This window comes from Lithobates pipiens, unplaced genomic scaffold (assembly GCF_037356315.1).
Source record: "Lithobates pipiens isolate NorthernLeopardFrog02 unplaced genomic scaffold, aLitPip1_a1.2 Scaffold_18, whole genome shotgun sequence".
Taxonomy (NCBI): Eukaryota; Metazoa; Chordata; class Amphibia; order Anura; family Ranidae; genus Lithobates; species Lithobates pipiens.
The window spans coordinates 347,972,721-347,987,657 of NW_027507758.1; the positions used below are offsets into that span (position 1 = coordinate 347,972,721).

Genomic DNA, 14,937 nt, shown 5'->3' on the forward strand with positions numbered 1-14,937 from the left:
TTGATAGAATCTGGTAAATGTATGGACTGAAGACCAAGTAGCGGCCTTGCAGATCCGAGCCATAGAGGTCTGGTGATTAACCGCCCAAGAGGCACCAAAAGCCCTGGTGGAGTGTGCTTTAAACGTGAAAAGGAGGAATTTTCTTTTCCTTTAAATAGACCTTGACCGCTCGCACTATATCAAGGGAATGTAGTGCCTTCTCTTTCCTAGATCAAGGCTCTGAGGAAAAAGAAGGCAGAATAATATCCTGGTTCAAATGAAAACCTGTCACCACGTTCGGTAGGAATTCAGGATGAGGCCACAATATCACGTTATCCTTATGCATGATCAAATATGGCTCTTTACAAGACAGAGCCGCCAATTCCAATACCCTTCTGGCAGAGGATATGGCAACCAAAAAGATTATGTTTCTCATCAAAAGAACCAAGGCAATTTCCTGTATAGGCTCAAAAGGTTGTTTCTGTAAAGCCAACAAGACTAAATTCAAGTCCCAAGGATTTAGGGGTGCCCCGATGGGGGGATTAATCTGTGTTACCCCCTGAATAAAACTACTTACCAGAGAGTGAGAGCAAGAGGCAGTTGAAAGAATACCGATAAGGCCGAGACCAGGCCCTTGACAGTACTCAAGGCCAGCTTCATTTCCAATCACATTTGCAGGAATTTAAGGATCCTACATATGACATACTTCCTGGGGTGCCGACCCCTTCATCCACACCAGGAAACATATGCCTTCCACACTCTATAGTAAATGACTCTGGAGGCCGGCTTCCTATCATTAACCAAAGTAGACACTCCTGAAAGAGATGACCCATGATCCTTTAGAATGTGGGTTACAATAGCCAAACCGTTAAATTTAGCATTTGTAAGGTAGGATGGAATACCGAACCTTGTGTGAGAAGGTCTGGCCACAGGGGCAGGGTCCAAGGGACCCCTACCGCCATCTTTATATAGGCAAACCAAGATCTTCTGGACCAAGCTGGGGCCACCAGAATCACCTCTTTTCATTCCTGCTTGATCCTGAGGAGAAGGCGCGGAAGCAGCAGAACTGGAAGAAATGCATAGGTCAGTGAAAACTGATCCCATGGAAAAGACCAAGGTGTCTGTTCAGTGTGCTAGCGGATCCCTCGTCCTTGACACAAAGTTGTTGACTTTGTTGTCAAATCTGGACGTGAACAGATCCATGTCCGGAACACCTCATGTTTCAAATATCAACCGAAAGATGTCAGGGTGAAGGAACCATTCTTCAGGAAAACAACTGTTGGCGACTCAAGTAGTGCGCCTGCCAATTTTCTATTCCTGGAATCAAAATCGCTGATAGGCAAGGCTTTCTGCCCAAGCTAGAACATGGATTCACCTTTCTGGGCTGCACGACTTCTCGTGCCCCACTGGAGATTGATGAAGGCCAGAGTCATGGCATTGTCGGATTGAATCCCGACAGAAAAATGCCATAGTCTGAGCATCCAGGACTCTAGGGCCAGACGTATTGCCCGAATCTCTAGAACAGAGATCCTCAAACTACGGCCCTCCAGCTGTTGTGAAACTACACATCCCATGAGGCATTGTAAAACTGACATTCATAGACATGACTAGGCATGATGGGAATTGTAGTTCCTGAACAACTGGAGGGCCATAGTTTGAAGACCCATGCTCTAGAATGTTGATGGACAAGGTCCTTTCTGACTTGGACCACTTCCACTGGACAGAAGCTTCTTCCAGGACTGCTCCCAAGCATAGAAGGCTGGCATCCATTCTTAGCACTTTCCAGGATACTGGTAGAAAGAATTTCCCCTTTTAGATGTTGCTGGATATCAACCACCAATTGAGGCTCTGACGCACCTCGGGGGATAAGTGCATTGGAAAGTCCAATGCCTGGACCTTCTGGTTCCAGGCCAACAGAATGACGTTTTTTTTTAGCAGTCTTGAATGAAACTGCACATTAGGGACGGCCTCGAAAGAGGCCACCATTTTTCCTAACAATTTCATGCACAGCCGAAAGGAAGGATTTCTTTGTTTTGACAAGTTGAATCAGTTCCTTTATGGAGCCTGGGGTAAGAATACCTTCTTTTGAATGGGATCTATGATCAGCCCCAAGTACTGTAAACTCTTTGATGGTTTTAAGGAGGATTTTTCTAGGTTGAGAATCCAGCCTAGGAATTCCAGGTAGCTTACAGCTGAGATTAACTTTGTTTTAGACCGGAGACTGATTGATCTACTAAAAGCAGGTCGTATAGATTGGCCAGCGTATAACTGTCCTAGCCTAAAGGAAGTGCCAAGATCTTTGTGAACACGCGTGGTGCGGTGGCTAGACCGAATGGCAGAGCCACAAACTGAAAATGCCGATTTTCTACCTCAAAGCATAGAAATTTCTGATGAGTGGGAAATATGCATCCTTGATATCGATCGATGCCAAAAATTCCCCTCCTTGCAAAATAAAGACAACCGATCGGATTGACTCCATGTAAAAGGACCGGATATTTAAGTGCCAATTCAAATCTTTGAGATCTAGAATGGGTCTTACCTCTCAGTTCGGTTTTGGAACCGTGAAAAGGTTTGATTAAAACCTCTTAACCCTGTTGCTCTGTGGGAACCTCTGATATCACCTAGCTAGAAAGACTTTTTTCCCTGGATACGTTTGATCTTAGAAAACAAGGAGACGGGAATTCTCGGAACTCTAGATGTAACCTAGAGAAATTGAGGAAGCCACCTATCAGATCTTGGAAAATTGCAGAAGCCTTCCACCCACCTGAGCAAGCGGGGGCATCCCTTCATAAGGAGGCTTTATTTTGTTTTGCAGGCTTCCTACCCCAAGTCCTATTTTGGCCCTGGGACTGCCCCTGAGGTCTTCCTCTTGAGCTTGAGGGTGGAGGCCGTTGAGACTGCCTAGAAGCAGATGCTCCTGGCCCTGGAGAAGATACACGTTTAAAAAAGGAGAAATGCTTAAACTTTTTTTTACTGGTAAAAAGCTTTTCCCATTAGAAATCCCTTGGATATATTTATCTAAAATCGTCTCCAAATAACCGTTCACCATGAAATGGGAAACTGGCCAAGAGCTCTTACATGGTGCTTCGGCTGACCAACTTTTAAACCCCTTTCACACCCCTTTCACACCAGGGCATTTTTCAGGCGCTATATCGTTAGAAATAGTGCCTGCAATCCGCCCTAAAAAATCTGCACCATTGTTTGTAGTGTGAAAGCCGGTACGCTGGCAGGACGTCGGGGAAAAGTCCTGCCAGCAGCTTCTTTGAAGCGGTGAAGGAGCGGTGCGTTTACCGTTCCTCCACCGCTGCTCCCCATTGAAATCAATGGGGCAGCGCTGTAATACCGCCAGCAAAACGCCGCTATTGCGGCGTATTGCAGGTGGTTTTAACAGTTTCTCGGCCGCTGCCGGGGGGTAAAAGTGCCCCAATAGTGGCCGAAATTCGCCGCAAATCAGGTGGTAAAACGCCGCTAAAAAATAGCTGCGTTTTACCGTCCACGCTATGGGCGGCGTGGTGTGAAAGGGGTCTCAGGATTGGTCAATATAGGACTCTGCGTGTATGCACTAGTCCTAACATAAGCCGTGAGGCTTGAATTATAGAATCCTTCATAGCATCCACCGTAAAACAGTGCAATCGATACGCCAGCCGACTGCTGGGCCTGCTGATCAGGAATAATCTTAAGTATCTCTACAAACTGGTCCTTTATGGACTGAGACACACCAATTGCTGTAAGAACCAGCTGCACTACTGAACTTGCCAGAGACATGTTGTTCTTAAAAAAATTCCAACTTTTATCTGTTGGATCCTTTAACATTTGTGCATTGTCTACCGGAGAAGTGAGATTTTTATTTATTTACTGAGGAGATTGCAGCGTCAATTGCTGGGACCCACCATTTCTTATAGAATTCCTCCTCCATAGGATAAAGTGTAGAAAACTTTTTTGGAGGAAAAAACTGCTCATCCGGGTGTTCCCATTCAGAATACATCTTTTTTAGCCATAAATGGATAGAAAAAGCATCCCCAGATAGGGGAGGCTTTAGTGATCCCAAACCAGAGGTGGGCTCATCAAAAGACTACGCTACGGGCAGCAAGAAGGTTGAGCGAACCAAATTGGTAAGGGAGTGTACCAACAAACTCTCTTGTGAGACTACACCCTCTATATTAGGATCCTCGGAAGAGGAGATATCTTCTTCCTGATCTTTTGGAAGAACTTCATGATCCCTTGTACCTCAGTACGAGGGTCCTGAGCACTGGATAGGGATCTGCTGTTCCACCTAGAAATGGTAGAAGAAAAATCTCCTGTGTGATATATATAGGAGCTGAAGTGTCCAGGGCTGCTGCAACACCAGTCTCCCCTGGTGGCTCACTCTAAACCGCCCCCATCACTCTCAGAGGATGACGACATTTTCTTGGACATGGATTTAGGTTGTTGAACAACAATCGATCCCTTAGAACCATTTGAGGGGTTCCTTGTCCCCCTTCTACTCATAGCCTGATGCACAAAGCAGAGGCACTATCAGAAGGAATGCATACACTGCTAGGCTATGCTAGCAAAATATTGCTACTATTAATGCCCAGCCTGAAGCAGTAACAATGTGTCAAAAGGAAATGCCTATGTCACCAAACCTAAAAAAAAAAATTTTTAAAAAAAGTCACCTCTTTGCTCTTATGTCCCTCCACAGCCAGCAGCAGCAGTGTGCTTTTAAAAGCTTCCTCCACGTGAACCTGGTGTCGGAGAATGCCGCCGCCGCCAGTCCCACCCCTCGCATTGCCTACGGCCCCACCCGTTTTCAAAAAGGCACGTGTTTTCCCACGCGAGCGGCAGACTACAGGTACTCTCGGACCTAGCGCGAGCATGGTGGGGTTCGATTTACAAAAGCCGCCGAGCGCCCACTGCATTTACCTTTTCTTTTTTTTTTTTTTATGGATACAGGCACCTTTACCCCACAAGGGGGGGAATCCCAGCATAGGGCGGCAACATGCGGGGAGACAAATACCCCATTTTGCTTATCGGAGGATCGGCTACTTTGGCTGGAGAAGGAGGAAGTGATCGCCTCCTGACAGCGCTAGTTCCAGCATGAGGCGGTGAGTGCTCAATACAGCCCCCAGTGGTGACACATAGGCATGACAACATTTTTCTTAGAGACATTCATAAGAAAATTCTTAAAAAAAATAAAAAGAAGAAGAAAGATTCTTAGAAAACACCACTTACCTTTCCGCCACAGGGTTTTCTGTGGCAAACTAACAGACCCAATATTCACCCTTCACGGTGGGCTCCGTTAAATCTTCAGGAGCAGGGGAACCTAGAGGTACCCCACAATCCTGGACCTGCAACAGCACCCTGCCAGTAAAACATTATGGCCTCACTACCAAAAAGTACTGGATCCCAGGGTCCAGCTCTCTAAAAAGAGAAGAGTTGCCTATATGGGATATAGGCAAGAGCCAAGAGAAGGGAAATATGTCACGGTGGCAGTGGTAAGATGCCTGTTTCAGGCACGCAGATTGATCGCGCAAAGATGGCAAGCTGAAAGAGCCCCTACACAGTAGGAGAATGGACCCAAAGTATTAATGAACTAGTTTGGAAAGAGAAGACTCTGTTTGTAAGGAGAGGAAATTATAGAGTATGGAAGGGAATATGGTCCCCATGGATAACCGAGATGGGATATCCTATAGATTAGAATGAATACGAGACATAAGGGTAGCATATTGATGTTCATGTGCAAATGGGCGCAAGGGAGGGAGGTGGAGGGGGGTGCGGGGGGGGGGGGTTTGGGATGGGTAGGGGTAGTGCGGGTAAGGGATAAAATATAGGTAGATTGTTGTTGTCTAGATAGGCCTCAGGAAGGCGGGTAACTTTTTTGTCGGATATTGTAATAGCAAAAAAAGGAAAAAGAAAAAAAAATTGAAAATAAGAATTATAACCCACGATGATGAGATATGATGCTGAGATAAAAATGAGAGGCAATATGATTGTGTCTCAAGCACAGGTCCTCTGACGTGGAGAAAAAAAAAAAAAAAAAAGAGAAGAGTTGACAGGCTAAACCTCGTTTCTTCGGATATGAGGCCCGGATACCAATTTGGGCCAAAAAAGTACACTTTGAATGGATCCAGTCAGCATGGCTAACCCCAGCAAGGATTGCTCCAGTGGAGCTCAGCACATCTTTACTCGTGACCAACACGGCGAAAAAACTGAGGTACTCCCAATAGTGGGGAGGGGTTATATAGGGAGTGCACTTCTTGTCTTAGGGCATGCCAGTGTCCATCACCTGAAGATGGCCTGTAACCCACATAGTAACTACTATGGCTCTGTCCCCTGATGTATGAAAAGAAAAGATGTTGCATCTGTAGCAGATGTGAAATTAGGCATAACAGGAGCTTTTCTCCCCCCCCCCCCCCCCTGACCAACCTGGTCTCCGCTTCAAAGACTGCTTCCGTTACCACCACACACTAGTGGAGTATTATTATAGGATACAGTCTAGGGCACAGAATTTGTACACAAGGGTCTCAAAAGAGGTTAGGAAACTGGCATTTTGAGAGACACTAAATCACAGCCTGGAAAATTTACAGTTTTTATAAAGTTACAGCGGCCCTGCAGTCCAGCACTGCAGGAGATCCTTCATCCACAGCAAAAAAAAAAAAAAAAGATATTCCCAAGTATGGGGGCCTGCAGTGGTCGGTGGGCAGATCACCCCTATGCTTTGGCATAGCATTTTTCACTTTTTGGCAGAGATTTCTTCATCCACATCAATGTAAAATTTAATTGAAAAAACAATCCTAGCAGCTTTGCCCCTGGATTGCATTTTACAAGCAGTGGGAGAGAACATGCCCCCCGATGACTTCCTCGGGCTCTCCACTAGGGAACCCGAAACAGTAACTGTTTCAATCATCTCTATGGTTTAAGAAACCACAAGCTTTTTATCACTTTGGTTTCACTGGATATAAACAGTACCATTTTTAGCCACTGTAACCCAGGAAGTGTTTACCCCCTTCCCGACCAGGCCATTTTTTGCGATACTGCACTGCGTCGTTTTAACGGACAGTTGCATGGTCGTGCGACCTTATAGCCAAACTAAACTGATGTCCTTTTTTTCCCCCCACAAATAGCTTTCTTTTGCTGGTATTTGAAAACCTCTGCAGCTTTTTTTTTTATAGAATAGATAAATATCCCAAAAAAATTAAATTTCTTCCTCAAATTATGCCAATAAGTATTCTAAAAAAGTAAAAGAAAATCCCAATTACCGTATATTGATTGGTTTCCACAAAAGTTATTGAGTCTACAAAATAGGGGATTTATGGCATTTTTTTATTTACTTTATTACTAGTAATGGCTGCGATTCTTAGTAGGACTGTGACATTGCGGCAGACAGATCACACACTTGACACTTTTTGGGACCAGTGACATTTACAGAGCGATCGGTGCAATAAAAATGCAGATTACTGTATAAATGACACTGGCAGGAAAGGAGTTAACACTTCGCTGTCACCAAAGAGTTAAAATGTTCCCTAGGGAGGTGCTTTCTAACTGACTGTGGGGGGAATGGACTGAGTAGAGAGATCGCTGTTCCTAATCACTAGGAACAGACAGACAATCTCACTCTACTCCCCTGACAGAAAGGGGATCCTATTACACTGGCAGATCCCCGTTCTGCCTCTCTGTGGAGCAATCGCGGGTGGCCGGCGAACAGAGTCTGGTGGACCCGCTGATTGGCTCTCCCGCAAGCGAATGGGCCCGCGCCTCCCCCCACAGAACGCATGTATGCACCTGACGGCGATTTGCCCAGTAGAGCTAACCTGCCGCAATACAACTGCGGCAGCTAGTCAGGAAGTGGTTAAATTGGGGAAAGCACCTGATCACACCGATCTTGGTGTAATCAGACGCTTTAAGGGCAGAGGAGAGATCTAGAGTCTAAAGAGACCCCAGATTTCTCAGAAATTACTACCCATCACTGTCTATTGCTATCACAGGGGAGATTTACGTTCCCTGTGATAAAAAAATAATAATAATTTACAGCATCCCCATGCTCACACGCAAAGGCGAATGCAAGCATCGGTCTATGGTTATAAGTAGTTATGTAAAAATTTACGGAGTTTGTCGCCATTGCATGGACAATTTTTGAATTATGTCATGTTTGGTATCCAATTACACAAGAACACCTTTTATATATCTTACCAAAGACTTTTTTTTATTTATTTTTTTGGGGTTCAATGTAAATTTCTAGCAAAAAGCTTTTTACTTTTGTTTCATGTAAACAAAAACGTCAGCTAAAGCCTGGTCATCAAGTCGCTAGAGTGAGTGATGTGTCGCACAAGCTTCCAATACCAGGCATAAAATGCTAAGACAGTTCAAACAGACAGACACCCAAAGGGATTTGCTGAGAGGCAAGTTGAGTGCATGCAAGATTTTATTTTTTTTATTCACAAAGTCACTTTAATAAGATATTTCTCACACATGCCTTGGGTATGTGCAGAATTACATCCAAAAACACATCCTGCTGCTGCTCCCATGTATGGGGATACCACGTCTAGCTATGTACATGACCCCGAAATTCCAATAAGCACCTTCAGGTGTTTAAAGGGAGTTTTTTTCTCATTACACTTTCTGACTACCTATCACAGTTTTATTGACCATGAAATGCCAGGATAGTAGAAAACGCCCCTCAAATTACCCGTTTTGCAAAGTAGAAACCTGAAGGTATTTGCCAAGAGGCATGGCGAGTATTTTATCTCATTTATTTCCACAAAAATTTACTTTTTCAAAACCTTGTGACAAGAAAGGTCCTCCCAAACTGATAGTGAGGAATTGAAAGGAGGAAATACACCCTTTGAAAGCCTGAAGGTGGTCATTTGATTTTGGGGGCCTGGATGTGGCCAAACTGCCAAAAAGTCTCACGTGTGGTATCCCCATACTGTGGAGCATTATGTGAGAGCGATATATCTGTAGCGGCGGCTCCTGAAGAGCACACGCTATGCGGTTTTCAAATTTAAAGTTATGCCTAAACTGCAGTTTGGTTTGGGTACAATTATCTAAATTAGACTTCAGCATCAGTCTGACTGGACTGTGAGATGTTCAGCCTGGCCATAGGGGGAAATGTCTCTTCTGGCAGGCATGGAATTATGGTCTGGTTAGGTGCTTAAGTTACTCTTTCGGAGTCCGCCCAGTGGGAGTGGTGCTCTCGCTGTGCTTTCTGGGAGAGGGTATTTAAGATGAGGAGGTCACGTGGTTCGGGGTTCCGGTCCAGAATGATGTAATGACTTCATGGTACTGGTCCTCCTGACCAGCCCCCAGGAAGGCTATGGCCTGGGGTGCGGATCCACCCTATTTTGTTAGTAAAGGAAGATATTTCTGCGCCTAGTCAGGGTAGAGGTAGATAGTGTACTGCTGCACACACTGGGAGGGAAACTCCTCTGCTGCCACTTCCAGCAATCTCTGTGGCAGCAGAGGAGTATCCTTCCTCCATGTCTGTTTAAACCCATACACGCTACACCACTGAGGGACCCTTGCTGCAATACCCCAGAGAAATCCCTTAAAAAGGGACAACACCATTTGTCAGGACCTGGGAACTTCACAATAGAATACCAAAGGGAAACCCCGCCAAAGGATCCCAAAGATCTTTATATACGCTGTTACCTTACAGCGGTGAGGTAAGGGGACACCCATCAGAGTACACGGAACCACGAAGGATATATCCCCCATCACCAGCACCACTGCCCTTTTCATCGCAATACTCCCACATTTTTCACAAATTATTATGTTGAAGCACTGACACTCTGCGATTACAGGAATAATCGCAGCACTTTGCACTTGAAACGGACATTTGTTCAATACACCAGCATTGCTTGTCACAATTTCTGTGTATATTTGAAGGGTTGCCTATGTGCATCACACTAGAGCACTTGCACTTTATGTGATTTCTGTCATCGCAACACACTGCACTTTGGAATTTATATTTTTTATTTCGTTTTTTTATATCGTATTTTGTATATTGATGTTTTATACTATCTATTAACATTAAAATTATCACTACTTTAATATGCTGCACAGGTTCACATATATGTCGTGTTTTTACCTATTCAGTTGACCTTAAAATTTTATACCTCCCTAACTGTGGATTTAGTATATTGCCCTCTTTGATAGGCATATCCCAACGTAGTACAGCGCACCACCACCCTATTTTGTTGTCTCTGGGCTGGCTAGCCCGAGGCAAGGAAACGAAAAGAAGGATTCTGAGGTGGTTGCGTGCCGTCTCCAGTTTGGGAGAGACCCAGTGACTTCAAGCATTCCAGAGGAGGACTCTTCAGAAGAAGACCACATACGGGTTGGTTTCTTAGTAAGAGCCTGGAAGGGCTGAAGTACCCGAGAGAATCCGGTCTTGTGCATATCGCCAAGCTGGCTGAAAGATCCAGGTATCCTACGAATGTTTTCAAGCTTAGTTTCCCTACATGTTCGACAATAACGTCTGTGGCAGAGACTTGTTCCCAATTAAGCACCTTGTTGGCTGCTATGCCTTATGAGAGAAGGACTGTCCAACTTAAGAACATCCAGTTGCGAATGGCTATTCTCTGGATGCAGTCAAAGTAAGCATGTTCTTTAACATTTTGACTTTGACACGAAGAGTACCTGAATTCCCTTTCCAACCCTCTGATCCCAATTTAAGAGACTGTTCATTGTCTACGTTTTGCAAATAAAATCCATTCAAGTGGATCTGTTGTCAGTCTCTCGAATTACTGGGCCATTTACCACGGCACACCCCTAGACATGAAACGAGGAGAACAGAAGGCAACGGTAAGCCCAAATCTAACCAGCAGCTCCTTTGGGGTTTAGTGCTACATATCATTCAAAGTGGTTGTAAGGGTTCATTTTTTATTTTTAAATATCAAACATATCACACTTAACTTCACTGTGCAGGTAGTTTTGCACAGAGTGGCCCCAAACACCATATTCTGGGGTCCTGCCGCGGCTCACTCGGCTCCTCCGCGCATCAGATAACCCCCTAGGTGAAGCGCTCTCCTGAGGGGGGTTACCTTGCGGGCACACTCCAGAGTCCAGCATTCGGTGTCCTTGGCCACCGAATGTATGACTTGTCCCCAGCCCCCGCGTCACTGGACTTGATTGACAGCAGCGGAAGCCAATGGCTGCGCTGCTATTAATCCATCCAAGAGCAGAGAACCCCGGGAAGAGACAGCGCATCCTCATCGTGTCAAGTTCCAGAGCTCAGGTAAATAAAAAAAGGGGGGGCCGGTCACTGCCAGGTGTTTTTTCACCTTAATGCATAGGATGCATTAACCACTTAAACTCCCTTAATAACCAGACCAATTTTCAGCTTTCGGTGCTCTCGCATTTTGAATGACAATTACTCATGCAACACTGTACCTATTTGAAATTTTTGTCCTTTTTTCCCCCCAAATAGAGCTTTCTTTTGGTGGTATTTAATCACAGCTGGGGTGTTTTTTTGGCGCCAAAAAAAAAAAGACAGAAAATTCTGTAAAAAAAATAAATAAATGCATTTTTGTTCGTTTGTTATAAAATTTTGCAAATTAGTAAGTTTTCTTCATATATTTTGGCCAAAATTTATACCACTACATATCTTTGGTAGAAAATAACCCAAATTGGTGTATATTATTTGGTCTTTGTGGAAGTTATAGCGTCCACAAGCTATGGTGCCAATCTCTGAAAATTGATCACACCTAAAGTACTGACGGCCTATCTCATTTCTTGAGACCCTAACAAGCCAGGAAAGAAAAATTACCCCCCAAATGACCCCTTTTTTTGGAACGTAGACATTCCAAGGTATTTAGTTAGATGCATGGTGAGTTTTTTGAAGCTGTAATTTTTTTCCCCCACAATTCTTTGCAAAATCTTTTTTTTTTGTTTTTTCCACAAAATTGTTATATTAGCAGGTTATTTGACAGAGCAATCACGTGGTAAACGCCCGCGATCAGCGGCCGGTAAACGGGATCCGTGATGCGCCGGGTCCTCTGGACCCAGCGGTCACGGAAGTTCTCAGGTGCGCAACCCAGAGGGCGCACCAGAGTGGAATTCTGGGAGGATGTCACTGTACACCCTCCCAGATTTAACAAACCGCCCCATAGCCATCATTCGGCTATGGGCCGGTTATTAAGCCGGTACGTCGGTAGAAGGAAGTGGATGTATCTGGGTATAGCCTGCAGCTGTAGGTTTGCAAAGAGATTAATCTGTACAGGATTCCCTCCCGATTGGCTGACATAACAGATCGGCACCACTGGCTCCCGCTGCTGTCAAACTCAGTCGGCCAATGACGAGAGGGTGGGGCAAGGCCTAGCTGCAGCTCCATGTCTGAATGTACACACAAAGCCGCAGCTCAGCTTAGGTTCCCCCATAGCAAGCCGTTTGCTGTGGGGGCACTCAGCAAGAGGGAGGGGCCAGGAGCGCCAAAGAGTGACCTGAGAAGAGGACTGCTTTGTGCAAAACCACTGCACAGAGAAGATTAAAAAAAAAAAAAAAAAAAAAGTTTTTCTTAACAAAAACACACAGACTTTAGCATCACTTTAAGAAACACAAGATGAAAACAAATGTATCTGACTTTAATCATGAGGTTTCGATGACACAGTTTAGGCTTTGCTAAGCAGCACTTCTTAATTGCACAGAGATAAACAGATTCACTGCTAAAGTTAACAAAACCAATTAACATTTCATATACGTTAACATCACCTATTGCATTCAAGTGTAAATTCCAACTTAGGCGCTTAGGAGTGTTAATGAAACAAGAAAGCAAAAAAAATAAATAAAAGTGTAAAGCATTTACCTTAAATGAAAGAAAAGGCATGGCCCTGTTCCGATGGAAAATATAGTGTTTAGAAGCAGACATTTTAAAGAATGTGCTACCCAAACATATTCACGATACATGCTGCCTGCTGTGCCGTATACTTGTATGGGAAAAAAAAAAAAGTCTCCTGTTCTCATTGTATTGCTTCCTTTATGTGAAATCCCTGATGTTCCTGACAGGCCCTCTGCTTTCCTATTAAAAACTGACCACACTAAGGCCTCATGCACACTGGACGTTTCTACTGCCGTTTATCTGCAGGCACTTTTTTTCTTCTGCAGCCAGTAAACTCCCCAGCATGTTGGCCTGTCTGCATGGAAACATGCTATTATCAGCATTTTTAGGCAGGGAAAAAAACAAAAACAAACACAGAACTAGTGGGTTTACACTTCCAAGCCGCCCAGTGTATATATATACGTCGGCACTTTAAAGATGGGTATCTCGGGAACAGCAGCAGCTGCTGCCATAACCAAGATAGCCATCTCTTCAGTGGGCAGTTCGGTTAACGATAATGGTCTCTGTGGTGAACCGTTATCGGTGGCGGGAGAGGGCCCCACCCCTCTCCAGCCACTCACCGGAGCGGTAGGCAGCAGCAGAGGCGACCGGGTCCTCTTCCTAGCTGGGTATGGATAATATTGAGGGCAAGATGGCCCCCTCCCATCTCCCTACCATAGCAGGGCACCATGGGTTGCGGATGCGGCGTCAAAAACGAATTGGTGCAAAATTCCTTATGAAGGAATTAACCTTTTCGGTTCAAAACTGGATTCGGCCATCTCTAAAGTGACAGGAGGGAAATTAGCACTGATCCCTTCTGACAGGAGACCCAAACCACAGAAGGGTCCTTCTTTCAGATGTAACCTTCTGGAAAGGTACAGGCCGGAAGACAGTTTAAGAGAACCTGGATAAACCCGCAGTCATCCTTTTTGGAGGCGCCAAAAATCTAAGACCACCCTGACAGGGGAATACCATAAATCTTTTTGAGGGTACACCCATCCTTGTGAAAATGGGAGCCAGGCTCAAGGAATTCAAACAGATCTGTACGGAACACATAGAAGATGCATGGACACTGCCAACAAAGCGTGGGCACAAATGGAGTTTGATATTCTACCCGAAAATCACTTTCAGTCAACCAGACTACCATCATCACCAGACAAGATGAAAAATCTTTGTACTGAATGAAAGAATTTTGTTTGAAATTTTCACTTCATTTCTGAACAACCACATACACTGTCCGAAAATTCCTTTGACCAAGAAGTTTTCTGTTTCCAAATTTTCCTGCCACGGTGGTTGAAAATGCTCATCAATTTGACCCACTTTATATATATTTTTTTTAAAGGTTATTAACCAATTAAATCGAAACAATAATTGCCCAACTAAATTGATTATTAAAATAATCGTTAGTTGCAGCCCTAGCCAAAATAGAGCTCTTTGGCATCAAATCAACTTGCTGCGTTTGGAAGGAGGTGGAATGCTGCCTATGACCCCAAGAACAGCATCAAACCCGGTGATGGAAACATTATGCTTGGGGGGGGGGGGTTTCTGCTAAGGGGACAGAACAACTTCACTGCATCAAAAGGAACAATGGACAGGCCCATGTACCCTCAAATCTTTGATGAGAACCTCCTTCCCTAAGCCAGGGCATTGAAAATGGTTCTTGAGTGGGTATTCCAGCATGACAATGACCCAAAACACACGACCAAGACAACAAGAGAGTGGCTCAAGAAGCAGCACATTAAAAAGTCCTGGCATGGCCTAGCAAGTCGTCAGACCTTCATCCCATAGAGATTATGTGGAGGGAGCTGAAGGTTTGAGTTACCAAAACGTCAGTCTCGAAACCTTAATGGCTTGGAGAGTTTCTGCAAAGACAAGAGGGAAAAAATCCCTCCTGAGATGTGTGCAAACCCGGTGGCCAACTACAAGACAAGTCTGACCTCTGATTGCCAACAAGGGTTTTTGCCACCAAGTATTAAATCATGTTTTGCAAAGGGATCGAATATTTCTTTCGCTCATTAAAATGCAAATCAATTTATAAACTTTTTTTTAAATGTGTTTTTCAGGATATTTTGGTTATTCTGTCTCTCATTGTTAAAATAAACCTACCATTAAAACTATAGACTAAACATTTTTCTCAGTGGGGAAGCATACACAATCAGCAGGAG

General features: G+C 44.5%; 1 protein-coding gene across 15 annotated transcripts in view; it reads right to left on the reverse strand.

Moving 5' to 3' along the window:
* DLG1 (discs large MAGUK scaffold protein 1) overlaps positions 1-14,937 on the reverse strand; it is a 530,809-nt gene that overhangs the window by 465,705 nt on the left and 50,167 nt on the right. The window lies entirely within an intron of this gene.